General features: G+C 34.4%; 1 protein-coding gene across 1 annotated transcript in view; it reads right to left on the bottom strand.

Moving 5' to 3' along the window:
* LOC128987096 (ras-related and estrogen-regulated growth inhibitor-like) overlaps positions 1-23,652 on the bottom strand; it is a 155,452-nt gene that overhangs the window by 13,322 nt on the left and 118,478 nt on the right. The gene's annotated exons all lie outside the window — the stretch shown is intronic.

The raw sequence follows: 23,652 nt of genomic DNA on the forward strand, positions 1-23,652 counted from the left end.
TACTGCTCAAGTTGATGTTCTGTTAGTGAAGTTCGCGTAGGGAGTTGTGCTGTATTTATACTGTTTTTATATGCATTTATATGTATTTACACTGCATAGTCGGTGTTTCTCTAATGCAGTTTGCTTAGGTTTTATGCAGTATTTTAAGGTGTATAGCTTATGCATTTTGCGTATGTGTTATACCGTATTTAGTTTGTGTCCCGTTTAGGCTATATAGTTGCCGTATGTATTATGCGGTGCTTTAAGGTGTCTTATTCATGTAGTTCCCTTATGTTTGATCAAAGATAAAACATACCCCCTCATTAGATTTGTCATTCTCATAGATCACCTGAAGACAATTTTATTGGTAGTTCCGTCAGGTGCCACTAGGATAATGTTTTTGTTTAAAATTTCTTGTTATTGTAGTTATTTACAACCTCGTTTAGACAAATGAAACATGTCTAAACGTAGACAATAATTTGTCCCCTAGTTATGTTACTCAACTCTAAAGCACCACAAATCATTAAATTAACCTCTAAATGGAAACAAAGTTTTGTGACACTAGTTCCCAGTATCACCAAAATTTACTATTTTAGAAAAACAAACTTCAAAATTTTACAATGGGGTGTGAAGTATTCTTGTGTTTGGTTATCTAATGTTTTTATGCAGTATTTGAAGTTGTCTGTTTTATGAAGTTTGCGTAAGCCGTATTTAGCGGGTGTCCTGTTTAAATTAAGTTCGCGTGGGTTAGTATTTTGTTTATGTAGTTTGCGTATGTGTTAAGCCGTTTTAGTGAGTGACCTTTTTATGTAGTTTGTGTTTGTGTTATGCCGTATTTAGTTGAGGTCCTGCTTATGTACAGTAGTTTGCGTATGTGTTATGCCTATGCCGTATTTAGTTGGGGTCCTGTTTATGTACAGTAGTTTACGTATGTGTTATACCGTATTTAGTGAGTGTCCTGTTTAGGTAGTTCGCGTGGGTGTTATGCCGCATTTACTAGGTGTCCTGTTTATGTACAGTAGTGTGCCTATGTGTTATGCCGTATTTAGTGAGTGTCCTGTTTATGTAGTTCGCGTGGGTGTTATGCTGTTTTGCACTTTCCACGATCTCTGACCTGCCTCATGCTTTCTCTGTGGCTAACCAATGCTAATTGTCCACAACTGTGGATGTCACTGCTGACCCCTGCTCGGGTCACCCACAACTACTGCACATAACACGAGTCAACTCTACTGTAGACTGTAGTCAGTGACCGGCGTAATGGTCAATATCATACTAATCCATAGTGTCTACCTTGCTTTCATCAAAACATTTACATTTTACTTTAGATACACTACTGATAGTTATACATTCCATTTCCATGTTAAAGCTTTAATCAGTTTTATATTTTTACAACTACACAAATACTTATCCATCACACTTGAATTATAAAATATATTTTTTTTTGTATACACAACTTACAACTAAGCAAGACTGAACAGCCTCTTATCGTAATTTATAAATCTCCAATGACCATCAGAGTACCAAATCAGAACTGCAGTAGTGGGTTACTTCATGAGAGACTCATTCTATTTACGTAAATTTTTTACTGCTGACCTTTTTTCACTAGGCTGGAAATGTTTTACACAGGCTGGATAGGCATATGGTTGCTATATTATTACATAGCTATAACACCCGCTAGTCATTGACAGGATTTGAACTACTAGATTCCAGCGGGTAACGGAGAACCGGACACCTCTGGCCCTAGTCCGCATACAGAAGTTTGGTTAGGTTAGGTTAGGTTGGAATATATAAATATGGCCCCTGAATTTACGACCAGTGGCCGGTACCCCTAAACTCATGGCAAGCTCATTCCCCAGAGATGTGTGTCTATTTCAAAACCCAAGGCAATGTTCTATACTCTACTAATACTCTATTGTCTTAATGTCACAATTGAATATTGATAAGTGTATTTAAATACATTCGGAACCCCTTTGTTGAATTATTGTACCTCTATTGAATTGTTATAATTCTAATAAAAGTAATTTCATGCAAAACAACTGTTGTTATTTTGTCGACAAAATATTAAAAGATCCTAAGAACGTACTATTTGTAACCTCAATATATTTGTTAATAAACACACTTTTGCACCTCACCACAAAAACAACCCTCTGAAACCTAAAATGAAATATAAATTGTAAAAGATTTTCAATTTAAACTACGAAGTCGTGTGATCGTAAACCATAGGCCCAACCATTTGACGCACACGCACCGTGCAGGGGTTATCCTCTAATAATGGTTCATATTTGAAAGTTAGAATTTATAGCTGCTTATATTTAGGCAAAACAATGGGCATGAAAAGTGGTTATAGGAAAGTAAAAGTAGGCTAGGAGGGTCAGCGAGGCTCTCTTTCTCCTGTTGTAGTCATCGTTATAGACACAATACGTGTAACATATCAGGAGTTATCGGAGGCCGCCTACCGTCAGATCTAATCTCAGAGCTCACTTCAGTTTCTATCAGTATCAAACAACGATATTGTGAGCTGCATTGCTGCATTGCTTGAGAAAATATCACGCTGGTTACTATGTTGCATAATAGTGCCTAAACGGTTTTATAAAAAATATAGTTGTAGTTACTGCAATTATTAGTGAAAATAGATTATTGTTATGTTACCCAAATGTTTTTCCACTTTAACGAGGGTAAAAAAAAACTGTCCGTTATTCGATAGGTATATCTAGTTTAATTATCAATGGACATTTGTCTTTAGGGGTTGTTATACCCAGGTCATTAAGATATTGTTTAAACATAATTCAAGTCGTTTCAGAGATAAATTACAACTGAGCTAAAGGAACTCTATAGAATACAGTTTACACATTTTAACATCGTGAAGTTCCTACGACCACAGTTGGCAATATTTCACTAGCAGTTAATACAGGTATAGTTCTGATAAGATTTCATATTCTCCTTAATAAAAGATTTTTTAAATAAATATGTTGGTCAGGTAGACTACAAGAATTATCTAGCTAGTTGTGGCTTGGATGTCACTCGTCGCGGCCCGTGATTTGACAAAATGTACTCGTTCTCCCCTTGTAAATACCGATCGGTAAATGTGTATGTGTTTGTATCTTGTGAACTGTATATAGTTTTTACTAAATGGCGTCCAATGGACTGAACATTTTCGACTGGAAGCCTGATGATAGCACAACGTCGTGCTGAAACGGGCTTACCCCAACTCCGCGCGGTGGTCAGAAATCTGTCAAAACCGACTGCCCAACTCCGCGCAGTGGTCACTTCGGGTCCCTCGCGGCACATGCCCAACTCCGCGCAGTGGTCAATTTTGGCTCTCACAGCCCTGACGGATGAGAGTTTGTGCTCTAATTTTGAAATTATGATATATTTTAATCATTTATAAGAAAGGGAAAGTAAAAAGGTATATGCCTACCCAAAACAGGAGACGAAGCTTAAAAACCACTAATATAAGAAGTTTTAAAAAGCCCGTGAGAAAGAGTGACTGTAAATTTATATGTTCCAAAGTCTACAATACTCAATCATTCACATTAGCACTGGGTTTATGAGCTTACTGATAAACTTGAGTACCAAATTCAAAAATGTTAGTCTTGTAAACAACCACAGATTGCTTCAACAAATTGGCTGTAATCTCTGTTTCATAAAACAGTTAGCTATACACCTCAAATTGGGGAAAAAATTGGCTGAAATTGGTTTACGAGCATATTTCTTTTACATCTTATTAAAATTGGCAAATTTTACGTCTATGAAGAGGGTTTTCATTGAATCCAGACCCAGGCCAACGTTTTAGCGAATTTCCCATATAAAGGGTGATTGATATAAGTGTGCCAGCCGTTTTATTCGAAAACTATAAGAGATATCAAAAAAAGTTAAATGGTAAGTGCCTTGGATTTTTTATTAAAAAAATGGTAGTCAAGTCAAAAAATTATTTTAGCCACAATTTTTTCAATATGGCCGCCAACTTTGATTTTTCTTATGGAACACCCTGTATTTTATTATGTATTCTGGTAGAAAATGTAATTTTAAGACGATTTTATTCTTGTAATTGTTTTCATAAACCTAACCGTTTCAAAGATAATAATGGTTAAGTTTTGAAATTTCTGCATGAGAGAGAGTTTCGATAAAGGCCTAAGCAAGCATGCCAGCTGTTTTATTCTAAAACCATTCAAAATTTCACAACTTAAACCATTATTATCTTTGAAACGGTTAGGTTTATGAAAATAATTACAAGAATAAAATCGTCTTAAAATTACATTTTCTACCAGAATACATCATGAAATACAGGGTATTCTATAAGAAAAATCAAAGTTGGCGGCCATATTGGAAAAATGGTGGCTAAAATATTTTTTTTGGCTTGACTATAATTTTTTAAATAAAAAATCCAAGGCACTTACCTTTTAACTTTTTTTGATATCTCTTATGGTTTTCGAATAAAACGGCTGGCACACTTATATCAATCACCCTGTATAGGGAATAGGCTATTACCGTAGGTCTCATGGTAAGACCTGGACTCACTGATTAAATTTTTCGTTTTTATTTCCCAAAGGCCGAAAACACCATCCGTTCAAATTCATATATATATATATATATATACCGGTATATATATTTTATGTGGATATATGTAAGTCTGTTAGCACGATAACTCGAGCAAAATGATCTGATTTTGATTAAATTTGGTGTGAACGTGTAAACCGTTTATTCGAACGAGTTCACAAACCAGCACGATTGAACCATGTGAACGGGGGCTTATGTATATATTATGAAAGTATAACGGTTTGAAATTTCTTTTAAAACCACTTTGTAAAGCTTAAAAACAAATAATTCAGTATATCGAAGCGTAAAAACGCCATAATAGTTACAGAAAAAATGCCAAAGAATTCTTATTTTTAAATTCTCATGTTATTCTTATGGCGAATAAGTAAACTGTTGTAAATTCCTGTAAAAGGAACATATTTTGATTAAATTGTCAAATGCATTTATTTTACACTTAACTATTAACATTTCACACTTTTTACCCTGTCTCAAACACTTTTTGATGGGTCCGTAATTGACGGGTACCTAACCTTAATATTACAAGTGGCCACCGCGCGGAGTTGGAATCGGCCCTAAAAGTGACCACCGCGCGGAGTTGGGCTGAACCCTTCGGGGGCCATAAAACTTTTCCTCGGATTAAATTTGACCACTGCGCGGAGTTGGGCAATCCCCGCTGAAACCTAGGTCGCATTAATCGACTTACTTTGAACTGGAGACTGAAGGTAATTAAACCATTATATTTTTTAAAAACTAAATACGTTTTGATAAACGCCTTGAAAGTACTTTTAGTTCAAATAGTCAAAGTGGTCTGACCGATAGAGAAAAGAATCAAATCGCATGAACTATTTATTCTGTATGTTTTTATATGGTTAACAGTGGCAGCCAAAACTATAGATAATCTTAGGAAGATAAAAATTTAAAAGACTTATAAAAAGATCTAGAAAATACTTGTTTACTGGTCTACTGCCCAGATTGGACTGCTTTTGTCTATTAGCTAGATTGACGAGTATAAAACCTTGATAGCTAAAAATGTAATTAATACATTAATGATTTAATTAATACTGTGCCAAGAGTAACTGTTTTCTATTATTCGTTACTAACTAGTGCATAACAAAACTACAAGATCGCGCCACTCATCCTACACTCATCTCCATTCATACTTGGCTTAAAATACATACTTTGTATGGTCGCCATTTCATTGAAAAGTTTTGAAGTAAGTATTACGTACAGTAACTAACCCTATTTAACCAGTAAATTTGCTTCACATCTAACGCCTAACACACATTCACAGCGTATGCTTTTAATTGCAGTAGAATGAGGTTGATTCCGTTAACCCATATCTCACTCAGGGCACCAGGAAGGTAAATAACACCGTGTGGAGCGTGGGGAGAAAGCTTATGGAACGTATCTGATGTGTCTGGGGAAGGAGCAATGAACGTTGCACTGAGGCCAATCACTGAAGATGATTTGTAGCGGTGGTAGCTTCCCGCACTCCCTCCAATCCTGCCGTTAGTTCCCGCCAAACCGAGCACCTCGTGCGACGGCCGCTAACAACGTGTTATTACACAACGATAATATAATAGAGCAAACATAGTGGATGATTAGCCTCGTGTCCCAGAATACAGGTGTGAGTGTGACTGCGGAGCGAGGCTACGCCCAATCATCTCTAGCCTAGACGTTTTATCCCATCGTTTGCGTTTTGTCACGTCCAAAGCACCAGCGTAATTAGGTTGTTAAAATAAAAGCGGGGAACAAAATCACCGTTCTTACCCATTAACAACAGTAATTTCTTGTGGGATTGAGGACATACATTGTGAATGCGTACTGAACAAAATAAACATTGTGATCAATCGTTTTTGTGGTTATAGGTTTAATACTTTCTACTATGTCTTAGGTTAAGTCTTAAGCTATGAACCAAATAATAAATTTACTAAATTATGGGGCCTAAAGTAACATTTTCGACACTAAGTCCGTCTGATAAACGAGAGAGTTTCAGCCGAGGTTGGAAAATCTACTAAAGTAGAACAATACTTTAGATCCGTGTGATAAACTCTATTTTCCGTCATACTTTGCCATTCGTTCAGGTAACTAATTCACGAACCGAAAATGTTGTATACTGTTTAGCTTTATATACATAGACTTAGAAAGTTGCTTCAGTCTTAAATATAGCCATATAAACAAACTGATGTTACCAAGATAACAATTCATAGAACACGACCCGTGGTTCTAATTGCAAATACTTATAAAGTGGCAATTACTATTAGTCCAGCAGATTCTCTTTTTACAATGTCATTAGAGGAAAAATACTTCATCCCAGCATTGTATAGTGATAACAGTCGTTTTACTCTCTCAGTGACAAATACATATTTAATCTTAAACCTAATAAATACATTTCAATTTCGACTCTCTCTTCAAGAAGTTATTTAAATATTTATATAGAAGGCATAAAGATTACATTTGGTTTATTAACAAGTTTTGCTAATAAAAAACAAATTACAGTACACGGAAAGTCTATGGTGGGTTCGTGGCAGCGGTGCCTTCGACACAGAGTAGGCAACTACTGCAGCGCCGCACACTGCAGACCCGTTACTGCAGCGGCCAGCAGACTGCAGACTGCAGCTCCGCTCTCATTAGGTGCATTATCAAAGCTGCTCGTCGCCGCCCATTGTTGCAACTATTAGTGCAACAATAACAATAAACAATACACCGAGCCCGGGCTGGTCCGTGTCCAGGGAAAGTGGCGACTGGCGCAAACCCATCTTACAATCGATCTCACACAAACCTTTCACTTTTTAGCGAAAATTGGTCCAATAAGTGATGAATGTTTGATCATACTTTCCCCTCTATTTCGTCACCGATTCACTACTGATTTTATTTAATTGCTTAATTATCTAAGTATAGATGTAAGATAAACGTTACACAACCGTTGGCAAAGTAATAAACGCACAGCTAAAAAACGCAGTAAGTGTATAAATTAATGGAAATTATATATGTTGGCAAGCTTTAGTTAATACCACTCGATAAACTTGTAAATTGAGGAACAGTGATTGTTATAAAATTATGACTCACAATAGTAAATTAAATGTCGTCCAATCGAAAATGATGGTAGATGTAAATATAGCAAATGTATAAATTACAGAAATACATAAATTCATTTTAGAATTAACCGCTTAAGTTAGAATCTGGGCCGCTTGCATTTAATTTATTTATCTATTAATCTAATTATCTTTATCCATATGTGATTTTTTTAAATTGGTTTGCTAATTTAAGTTTTTATATTAAGAATGCCTTTATTTTAATAAACATGTAGAGTTAATTACATTAAGAATTTCAAATACCTTTTTACCCTTTTTACCTTATTACCTTTTTAAATCCAAAGTTTCTTATAAAATAAAACGGATTGTAAAAATTGTAAATCTTAAACTTAAAGCGGCTAATTTAACCGCAACATTGTACTAGCGATTTGCACGCAAATAATTAACATAGCTCGCTAATTAAATAATGCCTTATTGACAGTTGCTACACAATGTTCAGTAAACAATTGCCAAGTGCTCAACCAATAAAGAGTTGGTGAGGTTCAAGGCTGGGCCAATGTTCGACTACAATGCATCACGTCACATTCCAGTCAACACTTGATCATTAATTTGCCAACGCATCTCATGTGTATTTATGCAAAGAGCAGTGTACACTTGAGCATAAATATAGTTGTATCTCGTTTACCTCTTGCTCAAATACATTCATAATGATACTTCTAACGGAGAGGTTTAAGTTATCGTTTGAGAATCCATGCGATCACAAAACAGAAAGCGTTGGTTAAAAGACACACCTTGCAAAGGCGAAAAAAGAACCGTCAACATTACAACCTAAAACTTGTCTGACGACAAACAGCCTATTTTATTTAATTATTGGACTATATTGAAGTTAGTTATAGAATTTCAAAAAACGCAAAATATTTATTGTATAAGTGATTCAGCTGAAATTCATATAAAATAAAATGTTAAAGTCTATTTAACATTTATCCAAGTGAAACATAAGGAACCCCTTTAAGTTTATTTGTTCCAGCTTACTTACTCTATAAAAAGGCCTAAATATCACCCTAACGGTCGGAGCCACCAATAATCAAGTAAATCAGTAATTTGTGAAAGGCCATTAAGTAATGATTCCAGTTTCTGTAAACGGAAGCGCCGTCTTTCGCAACACTTGTGGGAATCAATCGATCGCCGCTAATGTCGGCGATTACCAGCAAAATGGCGGGTAATAGGGCGAAATCGGCGTGACATTGCGCGGGTCAATAGATAAACGGGGCTCTTACACCGGCCGGGTAATTTCAATACGTGTTTAGGAAAACTTTTATAAATAAGCTTTCTCTTTATGGCATGTATTCAATGGAATATATTTACAAGACACAAATTTTTAATATGAAATATTTAAATAAAATTATTGTTACAACTTTTAAAGTCATAATTATAGTGATACAATAATTTTGTGCTATTGTTTTTTTTTTTTATGTACAGAATAATAATCATCTTTTTTATGTTGTTAGTTATTATTTTTACTCAGTTTATAGTTGCAATAATCTAGAACTCATCTGATGATATTTTATTAACAATGGAACATACAACACTGCACATAATTCGCAGGAAACAAAAAAGAGTGCTTTTGTTTTTAATTTCTTTTTATGTAGCAGCTATTTTGGAACAGTTTTTATGTTTCTGTATAAAGAGTGGAATTGTTGTGATACCAATATCCTTCAGCTACCCTTTAAGTGATGACTTGAAAAAAGCCTATTTTAATAACACGCCGAATAACTGCAAACCTCCTGGAAAAAAATACAGATAGTGGATTAATACATGGACTAAGATTCTATAATGCAAAAGGCACACCCTTTTATGTGCTAAAAAATAGAAAGTATTATTAACTAAGCAACCCGTTATTTTATTGCACAATGAGTCAGGATTTTTCGATCAAGTTTTCAGTAACCAACAAAACCTACTACATACGATGAATTGACAAGTTTAGAGTTCGGCTCAATACAAGTTTAAGTTTATGTGCTTTCTCGTCAAATTATTTAATAACATACTGTAAAATAATGAGATATCTAATCATTCTTTTAAAATATTGTCCGAAGTACATGGAAAGTTTGAAGTAGGCAAGAATTAAAATATATTCGATAGAGAGCGTTAGAAATTCTGTAATGGATGGACAAAACAGTCACGGATGTTAAGTTTTCGTGATTTCCACCTTACTACTATTATTGCAGCAACAACACTTCCGATGACGTAGCCTTGACCTTGTACTTCTACATAATGATTTGTCAAGGGTCGCAACGCAACGGCGCTACAGCGTCACAAGCGGTCAAAGGTGAAAACTATTAAACAAAGGCGCCCAACTCCTAATTACACAGGTTTTCACTTTCCATTTTTTCGGATAGTGTCGACAACATGATAGAAAACGGTCATTGACCCTAATCCATCGAAATATTACACATAATGAGCTTAAGCAAAAGTGAACGGGGATTCAGCAGATTTGTGTTATAAATGTTCACAGTTTAACACTTTCACTAATCGGATATCAAAATTACAACGTCCCACTTTCGGTAAATCTATAGAATACTTTTTTTGTTGCATGACATTAAAAAAAGTTTAATAGCTATAGTAGTGTTTTAAACTATTTTAGTGTCACTGTTTTATTTATTAACAATAAAAAATTCTTTGGTTCGGATTGGTTCATCCAGTGATTTTGATTTTTAACTCATTTTTTGTGCTTATTTTGTTGTCTATTTCAATTTATAAAGGAATTCTGCACATCAACAGGAAAATATCTTTACAACAGCATACGTAGATTATTTAGATGCACTCAAGCTGAGAAAAATGTTTTTAAAAAACATTCCTGTCTATTAATATTTAGATAAGGTTGTTTAATACATAATTAAGATTTAATTTATATAAAATCAACAGTTGTGATTTTACATCTGGTAGATAAAGTACTGGTCAAACTATATATTTTCCGTCCTGTTTGTCTATTAAAAAGAATTGATAGATTTTGTGCCATAAACTATTTTAAATTGATTTTAGCATCTACATAGTTCATAAAAAAGAAAAGACTCATATGAAAACCATTTTAAAATAAAAGTTAAGGGTAAAATCAAATAGAGGGGAACGCACTTATACAAACTGGAGTGCTTAGTATCCCACTTGAAACGCGTATAAAATAATTTTAAACAAACACATCTCTAAATATATTCCTTTAAAGAGGTTTCGGCCAAGTGGGAAAATTGGAGGATCGTCCAGGCCACCAACTTGACTGCACGTTCGCATCCTGCTTCAACGACCCACTTGCTCCTGCTAACGTCCTTATATTAATAATGTCAAATTAGACAAACCAGTCAGTAATTTTCTACGGTTAATTTTCTACTTTCTTGGAGAAGGCGAGAAGTTCAGTGACGGGGCCAGAATCACAGCGGTAGGTGCGGAAACATGTAGACTATGTAGGTGGCCATGTTCACATCACTGGCATAGTGATACCACGATATGATCAGGAAATATGATTTATTACAAGACATATAACATGTATGTTTCCAAATGCTAGGTGCATAAATATTTGTTTTAGAACCACCTAAAATGAGTAGCAAATAGTAACGTGAACTTTCTTGTATTTAACAGTTTAACATGCTTAAAACTTTACCAATCTTTGTTCAACTAGTCCAAGTGGGGGTTGTGGCATGTAAGTACAGATTGTTCATAGCGCTGCCACGGGGGGCAGGATAGCTAATATTCATCACTATGATGCAACCACACGCGGGGGTCCTGCCTCCAGGCTTCCTGGACCTTTACTGTCAACGCAGAGGCTTCTGGCTCATTCATTTGTGACATAACTTTGCCAAAGGGGATCAGAAAGTTACTTTGCCATCATTAAAATTCTATACCATAATGTTTTGCCACCATGCGAGGTGGTGCTATGGTGGGTTAAAGTTTAAGATTTAAATGTATCCTATATATTAATAGGCAAGCATGTTTCTTGAAACCCTTTTTCCTCAGGTCGTGTGCATCGCAGAGAATATCTACGCATACTGCTAGAAATTTATTTTCCTGTAGATGAACAAAATCCTTCTATAAATTAAATAGGCTAAAAATAAAAAATAATTTAATCTAAATTTAAAAAAAATATAACATGGGCCTTATGGGTCGCCAAGCTGGAGATATTTCACAAAGAAATATAAACAGAAAATCAATACAAATGGAATACATTCCAAAAACATGTTTTATTTACAGCGTGAAGTGAAAATAGATAAGTCTATACATTACACATTTTGGTGAAGTTTTCGTTCACTGGACGACCTCTAGTTTTAATATATAGCCTAAATAAACGTAGGATACACATGTTCAACAAGCATAAGTTAATAAAAATTTACAATTGGTAAAAATTAAATTTTGGAAATTAGCAACCGGAAAGGCTTTTTCATTGAAGATATTTACTGCATTCTAGTGAAATATTTACATCAATTTAAGTTTTTTTTATACTAACTTACAACAGAATACAGTGTAAACAGTATATCCACACTGTTCAAAATAACAAAATGATTCTGAATGATCGAAGATAATAATTATCATTTTGTATCAAACAACATCCAAAGATAATCTAAAAAAGGCTATAATCATTACATTAATACATTTTCAAGTTATATCCTAAAGGTTTACTAGACTACTAATACAGTACCAAGAAGCTGTATTATATTATATCTTTGCCAACCCACAGAGAAGAAACTGAGCGGTCATTATTTCCCAATCGTTGCATTAACACAAACACACCCACATAATGCATTCACACAATAAATCACCGAATATTCGAAACACGATACTTTAATTGAATGACCTCTCATCTCTCGTTTCCAATTTGGAGGATCGCATGCATAGATCCCTGCATATTTCGAAATGTTGCATTATTATGCATAGATCGGTTGTGCACGCGATCAACGATACCCAGCAGCGAGCTATCGGATATCGCCACCTCTCTCACACACGACCAACAAACTACTACCAAGCTACTCCTGGCGAAGCGGGAGGTGTTTCTTGTTATGTAACTGTTAAAACATATAGTTGTAGTGGTTTCCAACAGGTAAAACATGGCTTTTATAATCCTAAACTTGTATAAATGTCTACCTAATTAGCCCTTCCCTCTCACAAAATTCCCTATACGTGTCCTGATTTCGCTATATAGCTTAGCTCCTGTACACAGGAAAAAATATACATTAGAAAATAGCGTTAAAACAATACAATAAAACTTATTATACCATAGGTTCTACATTAAAATGTGTACATTTTCTACACATTAGATTATATAAATTGATTACGTTTTCACAATTGTCTTTTTATTTTATCAATGCTATAGTTATTGGTGTAAACACAAAGGAATCCCTCAAAATATTTTAGGATATACAGTACTAGGAATTCAACCTGTCTCTCTCGTTAGTTAGAAGCTAAGACACTCCCAGAGAGGGTAGAGACACTTCCAATAAATTATCCTTTACATTGAATAAATGTTAATTTAAATTTGTAATTCTCTGATATATCGTCCAAACAAATATACTCGAATAAAAAATGAAATATGAATGACCAAACAAAATATATATTTTTTTAATTAATACAAACTAATGGATGAAAAGTCGAGGAATTGAGGTCATGAACTGTCGACCCATTCTAGAGCAAAGATTTCCTAGTTTCTAGTCCCCGGGCTTGTCGTAGAAGATTGCACAACCGAATTAGATACTTTAATGAAATGTTCAATAAATAACTGCGGTGATCGGCCTCGGACCAGTTAGTGATTTACTCGCACCATTGTAAACAACTCTGGCCTTCACTACACTACTTGCGAGTCACCTGTTAGAGTGTAAAACTAGATGCTTAACCTACAGATGGATGTTCTGGCTCGAATAGCTTTTTTATATCAAAGAATAAAATTAAAATTAGCGACAAATATTGAGGAAACTACCCCAGTGTCCTACCATTGACTATTGTATACTGAAGTGGACATCCTATCTATATGGACCAGTTGGACCAATCTATATAAAAAAAATACGTAGTTATGCGAGCCAGGCACAGAATACGCTAGTCTCCACATATATATATTCTACCTATATATATATATATATATATATATATATATATATATATATATATATATATATATATATATATATATATATATATATATTCTACCTTATCATTGATTGTTGACATAGGTTTAAGGGTCATAATAGTTGTTATAGCTTATAATAAGTCATTCCATTAGTTTGACTTGGTTAAATAGTTCGTGTATCCAACATAAATAAGTAACTTAGATCAGCACAATCTGTCAGTGGCTCAACTTAACTACGACGATTTTGATTTAAAATTTGGTGATACTTTAACATGGGGATGGAATGTCTAGTTGTATCAATAGTCAAAGGTCCTACCTAATGATACGAGTATATGAGTCAAATATACCATTTTAAGCAGTTAGACAGAAACGTGGATTTAAGAAATCTCTCGTCGTTTTGTTAACCGTTATAATGAGGCTAAGACATATTTTAAACTACAATTCTGTCCAGCATGTAGAGTACCAACTACCTTGGTTCAACTACCTTGTTAACTGTACAATGATACCATGCGTTAATGTAAGTAAAGTTAGACTTACATTGCCAAGTACACAACTTACACAACTCACCGTAGCGAGAAGCCCAGAAGAGAGGCAGACAGCCGAGACCGTGTTTCAGATGACCGATTTCTTCACAAGGTGAAGCAGATCACTCGATATTGCGGTAAACCGTTTCCTCGTTCCCGATTTTAATTAGAGATTTGCAACATTAATTGGGTTTGTTTAGCGGTGGTCAATCCAGCGGAACCGTGGTTCTGAGTGATCGTTTACATCCAGATACGTTCCAGTTTCGAAACTAATAAACGTGTGAGTGTTACAACACTGAAACTATCGGGTTCTAAACTGTGGTTTCTTACATTAAATTATCTTAGCTCTCATTATATTATAATGCTCTCTTTAATTTACATATTCTTCAAATTTGGATCGGCCCCTATTGTTTATTGTAACGTGACAAAATTGTGCACTGCAAATACAATATGTTTTCGATTTTTTTGCCTAAAATTGAGTTAAATTTATTTTATGTTATTTTTAGGGAGATAGGCCTATCATATCAAAATTGTATTATCTCAATTATAGACAAATTTTAAGACAAATATTTTGTAGTATATCAATGAAACTCGATTCAATGTTTTAGAAAGCACTCCAAATTCACCAAGATATTTTCAAACCAGGTACTGTCAAACACAAAGGAATCCCTCAAAACATTTTAGGATATACAGTACTAGGAATTCAACCTGTCTCTCTCGTTAGTTAGAAGCTAAGACACTCCCAGAGAGGGTAGAGACACTTCCAATAAATTATCCTTTACATTGAATAAATGTTAATTTAAATTTGTAATTCTCTGATAAATAAGAGATGATTATGGTCAATGTTAAAAACATATTTAAGTCACACGGTGAAAATTTTTATCCATATTGATAAAACTTTTTCCAGCTTCAACATTTTTTTGTACAGCATCCGAGAGACATTTTACTGCAGTGCTTAGGTTTCATGTCTGAGAGTTACTGTGATCGTGACTGTGAGGTTTCTACATAAAGAGAAACAAGCCTATCAACTTCCTACATGTTGATAGATGGATGTTAATGGATACTTTTATCTGCAGTGCGAACAAGATTTACCCTAGTTCATTCGATCTGGTCAACACACTTTCTACTTACTGAGACTCACGAGGACAAAGATACGGAGGTCGACTCTGCCAGGCTATCTGATCACGCCACTAATGTCAGTCAGACTCAGAACACAATCGTGTAAGATGAAACCTTCCTTGCGTGCTCCAGTAAATATTGGACAAAGTTCACTTCCTTCCTCTGTATTTCACTATAACTTAACCTACTACAAGGAGAGTTACTTTGGAATTACGTATGTAATAGTCTTTAACGCATGCATGCTCTTCGAGAGTTTATCAACCTAAATAAAGTATTTTGGTAGAAAGATTATTTTCAAATTAGATTGTTTAATGATTAGAGCTGATTGGATTTCCCTTTATCACCAAACTAATTTTCTGCCTATCTATACAGATACCTAATGATTGTTACGTTTGAAAACATGTTATTTCGGTATTTATGAAAACTGTTATTAATGTACATAACAATGCGAGTCTCAATTGCTCATAAAAATCATATTATGACGCCTTTTAATTTTAATTTAAGTACACGATTCTTTTCAATCTATATAATTAATACGCTACATGAAACTTTGTCGGTTGAACTCCTCCGCCATTTCTTAACCGATTTTATCCATTGACGTCTCATTGGAAAGAGCGTGTCGCGTAGATTTGCAAACTGGCCTTACATTTTTGAAAAAGTCCTTTGGGCTCTGCCCCAGTGGCTTTGAAAGTTACCATGTTATCCTTATGGAGAACTTAGTTGCTTACATTTTGATCAGCTGTATAATTTATTTGCTGTTATTTATTTTTCAATTTAAAGTCTTTTAAACTCAGGAAATTATGATGACTTTTATTTGTTTTTAAATAACTAACTTACTTTACTTCTTTGCAATTGCTCGATTTTGAGCAACGTGTTTACTAGTCGGTATATATTTTGTTAGATTACTTTTAAATAAATTAGCTTGAAAGAAATCTAAGTAAGTTTTTCAGGATTTTGTTTGATTATTTCAAGGCCCGGAGCTATGGTACCATATGAACAGGAACAGCCAGTTGTTCAAAAGTTTAACTACTCAAAAAAATATGTTTATGAGCTCTAAAACCTTGACAGTTTGGCATGTACGTGTGTAAGTGTTGTAACCTACATTCAGTAATGTGAGTGAGGTAGGCCACACGTGACGGTCGCCCAGCGGCCCACAACCCCACAACCTCTGACAGTTATGACAGTTTGATGTGATCCTTGGTGCTTGGGGGTTACAGTTCACAGAGGAGGCGGTCTATTCAATTTAATGGTTATTGAAGGTTTAGAAGATTTACTTAGTACACTAAGAGTACGTAGGGCGTTAACGTTATATACATTTTAGGGTTGTAATCAGATGAGGGAACGAATAGAGTTATCGGTTCTTAATTTGTAGTCCAAGCAAACTAAAAAAGCAGACCCAGGTACCCTTAAAAAGTTGCAAGGAAACGTTTTATGGTTTTATTTTGTAGTGTTGGATTTGCAGAGTGTACTAAAAGTTGGCAAAAATCGGTCATTGGGAACACCCATAAAATCACGATTTAAGATGGCGACTTTTCTTAACATTAGACAAATTTTGTAAAAGTTTTACGGATGGTTAGCACCTCATTTCGATAGGGAACGCATTTTTGGCCGCAATCTTGGATCCGCCATATTGTATATAATACAATTATAATTTGTGTAGTGATATGTTGTGACAAATCATTATAAACAAGATTTTCACGATGATTTCACTGCGTTAATAATAACTGGACATAAGGCTCAACATAAGGACAATAAAGGACATAAGGACAAACGTCCATAAGAAATGTATGGGGGAGAGTTTTTTGTTTGAATACATCTTTAAAGCGAAAAACGATATTTTTAAACAAATCTCGGTATTGAAATAAGCGTTTAGATATAGTTTTTAACGATGTGTCACAACATTATCATTACAATTTAAAACAAATGTATTTATATCCAATATGGCTGATCCAAGATGGCGTCCGAAATGCGTTCCAAATCGAAACGAAATACTAACCATACAATAAATATCGGTGGTGTTCCCAAGTCAATTACTCGAAACATTTTCATAAAAATGCATGTGTAAATTTTGTCCTTAAACTTGACAATACTGGGAAAAGCGTATAATTTTAAATCTTAATTTTAGGGGGTTATCCATGGATCGATTTTGGCCAACTTTTAGTGAGTCACTCTACACACCCAACACTACAAAATAAAACCATAAAACCTTTTCTTACAAATCTGTTAAGGTCATAATTTTCTGACTATTTTACTCCAGGTGAATAATTATTGATTACACCGAAGATTACTCTAAAACACAACGTATGTGTTGAACTATTATGCATAGTTTCATTAAACTAGTCATTTAATGCTACTGTAGAAAACAGCAAGGATTCGTATCAGGGGTTGAGAAGATTCGTAAAATACACTTAAAACCTGAACAAACACAAAAACATAAAAAACTTGGTCAAAATGTAATACAATTGTAATACACCAATTATCGGTGGCGTGGTAAACTAAAAACGGATCATTAACAGTTCAACCGCTATTTATCAATTTTTTTCTTAGCTTTACATGGTTGCTTTGGAAATACTGGGTGAACTCTTTCCTTTAACAAATACATATAAGGTACCTAATTAACTCAGGTTGAATACCTACTAGCCTAGTCATGGCAAACAATATGTTTTACTTAGCCAACTGCACCGCTCCTCACTAGGTCAGTAAGGCTGTGCCAGTTATGAAACTATCGATGGTAGTAGATAGTCAAAACCAATATCCCCAATCATAGCCTGATGGAGAACCAAGTCGGGTGGTCCTACCCCGGGCCAAACTGGCAAATCTAGTAACGCCTCCGAAGAAGACAGATTCGGATCGTGTCGGAGGCCGGTTCCACCAACTGGTTCGCGCCCGAGCTGATAAGCCAGTCGGTCTCATTTATATTTATGTAAGCAGAGCTCACACGATAGTCCGCTACAAATCGTTTGCCACCTCGGCTTAACGTCCTGTCTCTTCCTTCTTTCACTGCCTACTTCTCTCGGTTATCTTGACTTTTATTTGGCAAAGTGGAGCCAGTTAGAAAATTTGTTAGTTCCTTTTCGGCTGCCAACATTTGACTTTTACGACAGCCTGATTTGACTTAATTGCTACTGATCTGTGGCGAGGGAATGTTTAAATAAATATATTAAAAATGTCAGAGATAATGTAACTCCGTTAACGTTAAGTATTTCGTGTGCCCTCCTGAACTGTTGGGCTCTACTGTACTACAAAGACACTGGTGATGAGATATTTAGACTAGACTAAAGATGTTATAATTCTGATTGCATTTATTACCACTTGCATATTTTATTTGTTTTATCCATAATCTGCGTCAGGATGTGAACCCTGAAGTAAATAAATCCTTCAAAGCAACTGAAAAAATGTAAAGGGCAAATTGACTTAAAGTTTCAATCAATGACATCAGCATGGAATAAAAACACGAATGTTTGTTTTTCCATTAAAAAAATACCAAACTATTATTTTTTACAATGATCAATGTATAAGAGAACAGATTCGATTCAGAAATATTTTGACATTGCATTTTAACATTCCAGTAAAAAATCAAACAAAATATTTCTCATGTAAAGAACACCGAAGAGTTATAAAATCGGGAAAGAAACACAATCCATAATATAGATTTATAGCACAACAAAAGCTATACGATGAACAGTGGCAAGACTGGCAAGTGTGATAATGTATTTGATGTATGTATAATATATACACATAATATATACACATACAGACTGCGCATACATTTTATTTTTCATTTAATGATAAAAATGGTAGACAGCTTTAGGATTGACTGGTTCATGAAAGTGGACTTCGAATGTATTGTATTATACTTTATGTTTAACATTTGAAGAATAATTTAATGAGCATTTTAACCCCAATTAAGTTTGAGTGCACCTACAAATATATATTTTTACTTTTTTATGGAATATCTTACAGCTGTGCGTCGATCTTTAGTAAACTATAAGGACTTTCAATAGGTCATAAAGACAGGTGAATGATAAAATAACAAGATTTAAATAGTTAACGTCAACGTACACAGAACAAAACAGTCCTTTAAACGTATGTAGGACGACGAATACATAAATAAGTATGCTACATGACATGGTTTTGATAGTAGCTCAATAGTTTTAAAAGCCCATGAGCTGAATCCATGGTTAAGATTTATAGTTTGTTGGGTGGCACTGGCCAGTAGCGATGGACAGACTCCCGCCGACACGTCGGTTAGTTTGTCCCGACAGGATATATAGGGGCGTGTGGGACGTCCCCTCAAATTGGGAGGATGGCCTACATGGGAGTTGCTGCTTTCTTCTAACCTTTACCACGGTCGTGTGTCGTCCATCTTAGGAACAAGGAACAGGTGAAACCCAGTCGCCTCACCACGTGATGTACGAAATATCGGCGGACGTAAACATAAACATAAATGTATTGGACGAAACAAAGTTATTTACTATTGAGATACGATATTTATCTGTTTTTATAAAATGTACCCCGTACGTATATAATTTATGAAACTTCTCAAATTATTAAGGAAACAATTAATTGCAACATTCATATTTAAGAAAATTATGATAAAAAGAATAAAACCAACGTGAAATGGAAAGAATGGAGTGAAATATTTATTCATTTTATTTTATCAGACAATTCTAAGAGTTTCATTATTCCTAGTTCAAATGATTAGTAACTCGTCGTTAGTAGAGAAATAAAAAGAGATGTAAATACATTTCAATTGAAAATTGCAAAATGTGTACCACATTAAACTATATTGATGCATAAATAACTAAGAAAGTTGTGTTTCAAATAGGTCTATAATTAATTAATACTCCTTTACTCGAGAAGCAAAATTCTTATGTGTACTCTACCATATTATGAAAGAGAGTTTCTTAGCTATTATACCCCTTAAAAACTCATTTCCTAAATGAATAACATCTTCATAAGGTCAGATTAGATTCTTATAATCTTTCCTAGTTATATGGCTATCGTAGGTTACATCTACGCCCAACTATACTAATTTTTCAATTTTACTCAAACTATTACGCCAAGTTTTACCTTTTACAATAATACCTTATATAAAACACCAAATTATTAAAACACCAAATCTTAAAGCATTTCACGGTCAAATACTTACCCAAGTACAAGTAGTATAAAACATAGTAAAAGTGACGGCTTGTAGAAAAGAACCCGCAAGTGGTGCTACTTTCTTCCTTAACGTTTTAATTTCCATAAACAAGCGTTGGAAATGTAAACTTACGAGATGAATAATAGCGAGGAACAAATCAATTACCACCAGAGAAAGTCACTACGGATGATTAATGTAAATATTTATATGATACGTGGTAGATACGGGAATTCCTCAGTTGACTTATGACTGTAGACGGAGGTAAATCTCCGCAACTGGCGGCCGGTCGCTAATAGACCCATCGCACCAAAGCTGACAACAAATTGAGCTCGAACCAGCTGATTTATTTGTGATGTCACCCACACCGCGTAGTCCACCTGTTGTGCTGATCAAATATCTCAGTTCTCCGGTGACGAACATTTGCATATTACAAGGCCAAACGAAAACCAACTACTTAATATTTATAGCGGTATTATATACAGATCGGGCTAAATTTATGAAAATGAGTGGCAGCATTACGTATTCAGTGAAAGTCAATGTGGGTGAAGCAATATTTCAAAACCAAATATATATTTATGCATAAATAGTTGTTTCCAATCGATTGTAATTTTAAAGCTTATACTTTGCACGAACAAAACGTTAATTTCCCAAGGTTATCATCATACATAAAGTACAACCATAGATAAAAAATCTCTATGGATTAATTATCCTTGAGGGTCAGCTGAAAATTTATTGTGGATTGTACGGGTTTTGTGTACAACGCGTTTTTCCGTACTAATCACTTATAGCTATTGAACCAAATGTTATTTCAATTAAACCTAACAATCTATTTAAAACTCCTTGCTTGTCCTCCGCTCTTATACCCACAAAATAAAACACAAACTGTAAAATCTACCCTTGTGGTCAAAAGAAAATTTAGTTGACGTCAACGCACTTGGGCGTAAAAACATAATAATAGGTGTCACATTTATAAGAAATTTATTGCACTGGTATTCGAAAATTCAAGAGTACCTATCACATATTACACAGATTTATATTTATTGTCGATTTTAATTTGTAGTTATGCGTAAACAAATAACTCTTAAGTTTCTCTAAGCGTTTGGTATGACTTTTACCTAACTCTAAGAGTAAGTCCTTAAAGAAACTCCAATTTGAAAGTTTTCAAACGTTTTCAAAGCTATAGCCTCAGCTAAATAGTTTCTGACACACTAATTGATTGTCATTATCACGATTGCACGAGGCTGAGCAGTAGCAATCATCATGAAGTGTTGATAGGTGCATCATAACAGTTCCACTGAAGGATATTTGCTGATATAGAAATGTAAACAGCGCAGTTCAGGTAGCGTTTAACTTGATAGCTTTACGTGTCGTGCCACAGGTCGCTCACCGACCTTAACCGCGCCTCTGACCTTGCCCAAGGTCACTGGAATCATCGATTATTGTATTGATTGTTAACTGATGCCGTCATAATACTCATATTTATCGTGTGGTCACAACAGAAACAACTCCTCAATAGAGAAGATTACATTTTATCACTTGGTCTACAACCAAGTTGAAAATACATAAATGATACTAATGGTAAAACTTCCGTTTTATATTTTAATTACTTTAAATTACGTAACTACAAAATAAGCTCTTAAGAATAAGCAACGATTATATAAATAAATAGTAAAGAGTGAACAACTATTTTATAATCATTGCTTCGGTGATTTCCTTTCTCTGCTTTTAGCATTACTCAATACAAGTCTATCTACAAACTGTATACTTTAAATAATGAAATATGTTAATCTTCTGGATATAAATGAGGAGGGTGAGAGCCATTAGGACCGTTTCTCATTTGCTGATGTTATGACATTTATGGCCTCACAGTGCAATTTTTCCTCCGACCGTTTAGTATTTAATGGGGTGTTATTATAATAAACCTGTCTGCAATTAATTTAATTTACATCACTATTTAAAGTTGGACATAGTAGCTTACGCAACGATAGAGTAAAGACTATTTACGCGAGTTGTTTATAATTTTTAAATTATGTACTAACAACCACTACTCATAACTTCTAAGAGAGGTTCGTCCCGGTATTGAGCCAAATCCCTCATTTATCGGGTCGATTCAATCGCGGTGAAATGATCGATGGAGTTTTCGTTTATAACCTCTCATTGCCACTGATAGTGATGCAACGAAACATTGTACCAAACACTTAATTGCACAACTCAACAATTAAATTTGCCAGAACAGCTGATTAGTTGAAGTTTAAAGCATTACAATTTTACTTCTTCTTTCTCAATCCTTGAACCTCATTGGTCCGTTACCCATGTTGTTAAGTAAAAAAAACAAAAAAAAAACAATGCTGTTAAGTGAATCTTCTAAGAACTGAAATTAAACGGCTAGTTTAAGAAATTGTCGTAACTAATTTTTTTAAACAACATTAACCAGGTTTTCTTAGTAAGCTCGGTAAATAGTCCGGGATTATAACTTTTGATTCTGAAGTTTGCTGGCTTGATATGAGTGGCGTCAATTTTATTTTATTTTATTATTTTATTTTATTTTGTATACGGCAAACACCATTTTACATTTCACATTGCAATTATATACTACAGATGGCCAAAAAAAGATGACATAATAATACATGCGACCATTACAACTATCTGCTATACCTACACTCAATTAACAAAACAAAGTTGAGAAAAAAATATATGATAAATATCACAGCAAGTGGCAATAAAAACTAGTTAACATGCAGGAACAATAATACTATAAATATTACCGAAGTAGAGACTAAATATAAGCAAACCCAAAATTATGAAACACTACAAAATGAATACATAGTATGGCGGCAAAAACAGCAAATTTACAGAAGCGAACAATGTACAAAAGGTACGGTAAACTCTGAAGAAAATAAAAAAACCTTAACAATAAAGGTAACAACAAGATATACCATAAATATTAATAAATATTAAAAAGTAATGCACAATGCAGTAATGCCCAATTCTGGGTCCTGATGTTAGTTGTCATCGAGCTATAAATTAAAAAACGTTATCCAGCCCTGGGATTTGACCGTTCCCTTGCCCAAAAAGTGAAACGCCAAAATTGAAGAGACAAAAATACAGATAGTTTACGGTTGTCGTAATGATCATTGAGGCGAGGATTTGACGACTTTATCATTTCAGTTAGCTTATTGTTATTGTGTACTTATACTTTAAACTTAAACCTTATGT

This window comes from Macrosteles quadrilineatus, unplaced genomic scaffold (genome assembly GCF_028750875.1).
Source record: "Macrosteles quadrilineatus isolate MER2022 unplaced genomic scaffold, UCM_ALF_1.0 Scaffold_2__2_contigs__length_208266976, whole genome shotgun sequence".
NCBI lineage: Eukaryota > Metazoa > Arthropoda > Insecta > Hemiptera > Cicadellidae > Macrosteles > Macrosteles quadrilineatus.